Source organism: Palaemon carinicauda, chromosome 25 (genome assembly GCF_036898095.1).
Source record: "Palaemon carinicauda isolate YSFRI2023 chromosome 25, ASM3689809v2, whole genome shotgun sequence".
In the NCBI taxonomy this organism is placed as follows: Eukaryota; Metazoa; Arthropoda; class Malacostraca; order Decapoda; family Palaemonidae; genus Palaemon; species Palaemon carinicauda.
This window is the reverse complement of record NC_090749.1, coordinates 48,630,442-48,634,816: the sequence shown is the minus strand read 5'-3', so window position 1 is coordinate 48,634,816 and position 4,375 is coordinate 48,630,442.

Below are 4,375 nucleotides of genomic sequence, written 5' to 3'. Positions count from 1 at the left end.
GACGACCAAGAGATACATGGGTGAAAACCTTCAAGAAAGTAAATAGAGGCGAGACATTTCAGCAGCTGGCACAGATGGCATTGGATAGGAGTCTCTGGAGAGAATGGCGATATCAGATGCAGGACCCAACCCGGAGAATTCCGGACGAGATTTAGTGAGTAGTGACATATATATATATATATATATATATGTATGTATATATATATACATATATTTATATATATATATATATATATATATATATAAATATATATATATATATATATATATATATAAACATGGGCTACCAACCTTCCCCCATAAATACAAGCTGAAAAAAAATAAAACGATAAAAAACAGTCTATTGAAAAATACTTTAAGAAAACGCGAAAAGCTAAATTACGAAAAATGCCAAATCAATACAATGGCTCCTTACTGTCAACTCAAATAAGAAATAGAATTAAAATACCAAATGAAGAGTTCTAGGAATCCCATCAAACTGCATTCGAGAAGAGAAGACTTATTGCTCACTGCCTCTGCAACTCCATTGCACATTGCATTTGTCATAATGTTTGATTTTGGAGATCATTTGCTTGTTGCCTATGGTCATTGCAATTGATTTCATATGCGGTTTTTTACTTTTATTATTATTATTATTATTATTATTATTATTATTATTATTATTATTATTATTATTATCATTATTATTTTAGTAGGTAGTAGGCTGGCCAGGGCACCAGCCACCAGTTGAGATACTACCACTAGAGAGTTATGGGGTCTTTTGACTGGCCAGACAGTACTATATTGGATCCTTCTCTCTCGTTATGGCTCATTTTCCTTCTGCTTACATATTCACACACCGAATATTCTGGCCTATTCGTTACATATTCTCCTCTGTCCTCATACACCTGGTAACACTGAGATTACCAAACAATTCTTCTTACTGCACTGTAATTGTTCAGTGGCCACTTTCCTCTTTGTAAGGGGTAGAAGAGACTCTTTAGCTGTGGGTAAGCAGCTCTTCTAGGAGAAGGACACTCCAAAATCAAACCCTTGTTCTCTAATCTTGGGTAGTGCCTTAGCCTCTGTACCATGGTCTTCCACTGTCTTGGGTAGAGTTCTCTTGCTTGAGGGTACACTCGGGCACACTGTTCTATCTTATATCTTATTTCTCTTCCACTTGTTTTGTTAAAGTTTTTTTATAGTTTATAAAGTGATATTTGTTTTAATGTTGCTTTTCTTAAAATATTTCATTTTTCCCTGTTTCCTTTCTTCACTGAGCTATTTTCCCTGTTGGAGGCCCTGGGCTTATAGCATCCTGCTTTTCCAACTAGGGTTGTAGCTTAGCAAGTAATAATAATAATAATAATAATAATAATAATAATAATAATAATAATATTATTATTATTATTATTATTTTCATTATATTTAAAACATTTATCAGCCACCTAATCATAGCAATACGCAAATTTAGATCTAAACGAACACAAATCAATAATCCGTTGAACATTAGAAGGTTAAAATCACCTTCAGAACAACGTCATAAGTAACGGAATTCGGAGTTGTCACAAGAATGTGCGTTCATTAAGGTATTGCAAAGGCGAACTATAACTTGATACAGCTTGTCAAGGCGCGTTTATTTAGCCATAGCTTCGAGTGACGGTGTACAATTCATACTGGTAAGTTATCGTAGTGAATACTAAGCAGACTCGTTCAGTAACCCATCATTATAGCACAAGGTGTGTTCAGCAGGACATTGCAAAGAGGAATTACACTAAAATCATTTATAAAACAAGGCGTGTTCAGTGAGTCCACCTGTGGTCTTGTCACGTGAACCTACTGATCCAATTCTGAGTCGTGTATATCAGCGATGCTTTACAATTCGCGAATTTTCTCCGTTGAGTTATATTACGCCTTATTGAGCAAGAAGATTTTATATATATATATATATATATATCATACATATATGTCATATATATATTTATAATATATATATATATATATATATATATATTTATTTCAGATGGGTGTGTGTATAAAAATCCCGAAATCTTACACGTGTATTATAATTTTTTTTTATTTTGTGGCTATAATACATACACACACACACACACACACATATATATATATATATATGCGTGTGTGTGTTGTAAATATATATATACATATATATGTAGATATATATATATTTATATATATATATATATATATGTATACATATATATACATATATATGTATATATATATCATATATATATAAGTGTATACTATAGATACATATGTATATGTATATATACACATACAAATATGTATATATATATATATATATATATTTGTGTGTGTAAATATCATATATATATATATATATGTATATATATATATATATATATATTTATATAAATATATATATAGATATATATAAATGCATATATATATATATATATATACGTTTGTGTGTCCGTTCATGTGTTTGTGTATGTGTGTGTCTGTCTGTAAGTTCAAAGGCTCCATTGCCTTAGAAGATTAATATCAATGAGACAAACTATAACCTGAATATACATACATCTCTGCCTTATTAGCATAATCAGGTCTACTCAATCTCCACTTCAATTATGTATTAATGGAGCTCTCTCTCTCTCTCTCTCTCTCTCTCTCTCTCTCTCTCTCTCTACCAAGAGCAACAACAAAAACAACGACAAATACAACCGTTTCTAGTTCACTGCAGGACAAAGGCCTCAGATATGTTCTTTTTCATGTCTAATGTTTGGTCAGTTTCCGTAGATCTTTTGTCTCCTTGACAAGGATGCTTTTGAGTGGATGGTTCCTTATTCCCTTGAGATCGTAATGGAGTCTTAGACTATGTCTAGAAGATGTTATTTTCTTGAATGATATTCTTTACTGGCAGTTTCTCATGTCTCGAGTGTTGGTGCTAGCATGAGAGATTACCCCTTTATTATATCCACCAACGAAGCTGGAAGGTGGTTATGCTTTCATCCTTGTTTGTCCATTTGTCTGTTTATTCGTGAAAATCTTCCTGGCCACAATTTTACTCATTGATTAGTGAAACTTTCAGGAATTAATTGTTAGGCTTAGACGTGGAAGTGATTCAATTTAAAAGTCCTAGGTCAAAGTTCAAGGTCAAGTTCAAGCAAAAGGTTAACTGAATTAACCCAAACTTTAACCCCAACTTCGCACATGGTTGTCACTCAGACTTCACATACGCCTACAGTCTAAATTGCTTCTGGGAAATGCAAGCTGTTTTCAAGAAGTAATTCATCAAAGTATTTATAAGACATCCTTTTTTACTAAATTCTTAAAGCTATTGCCTTTGGCTCCTTATGTTATTAATTATTGCGACCTACTCGCTTGACAGGGCAGCATCATTCATATTCTGTGAGATATAGCACTGAGGTGCTACCCATAATGAGTTATTGGGTCTTTTGACCAGCCAGACAATACTGCACTACAGTACTCTCTTGTTATTTTCCCTTTGCGTACACATACACTGAATAGACTGGCCTATTCCTGTCATATTCTCCTCTAGTCTCATACATCTGACAGCACTGAGATTACCAAACTTTAATTTTTCAGTGGCTACTTACTTCCTGGGAAGGGTAGAAAAGATTCTTTAACTATAGTAAGCAGCTCTTCTCTTCTAGGAGAAGCACACTACAAAATCTAACCACTGTTCTTTAGTCTTGGGTAGTGCCATAGCCTCTGCACCATGGTCTTCCACTTTCTTATGTTAGAGTTCTCTTGTTCGAGGATACAATCAGACTCACTATACTATCTGTTTCCTTATTTCATTTCCTCACTGGAATATTTCTCAATTAGGAGCCCTGGGGCGTATAGGATCCTACTTTTTCAACTAAGGCTGCAGCTTAGCTATTGATAATAATAATAAAATCATTATTATTAGCTAAGGTACAACCCTAGTTGAAAAAGCAAGATGCTATACACCCAAGGCCTCCAACAGGGAAAAATATCAAAACGAGGAAAGAAAATGAAGAAATAAAAACCATATTTAACCTTAGAACGAAAGCTGTGTAAAATATTCAGTCAAAAGGCGAGTAAACATTTTTTTTCTGGGCTCAACCTCCCATCCACAATCTATGAACTAACAAAACGCTATAACTTTTTCATAGGTCAAGGACTCCTCCATATCCATTCGTGGGGGAGGGGGAGGGGAATAACCCAAGTAGCTGCTGCCAAGGGCGCTCCAAACGCGAAGGTTCTACGTGCCCATAAAGTACAAAGCTCCCTCTGGTTTGTTCCATGTATATTGACAGATAATAGTAATAGTATATACGTACATACGTAAGGAAGCTCTTATATAAAGAAGGTTTTGTTTTCATTTATTTCTAAGGTGAAGGGAAGGTTCTCAACAAAATGGACG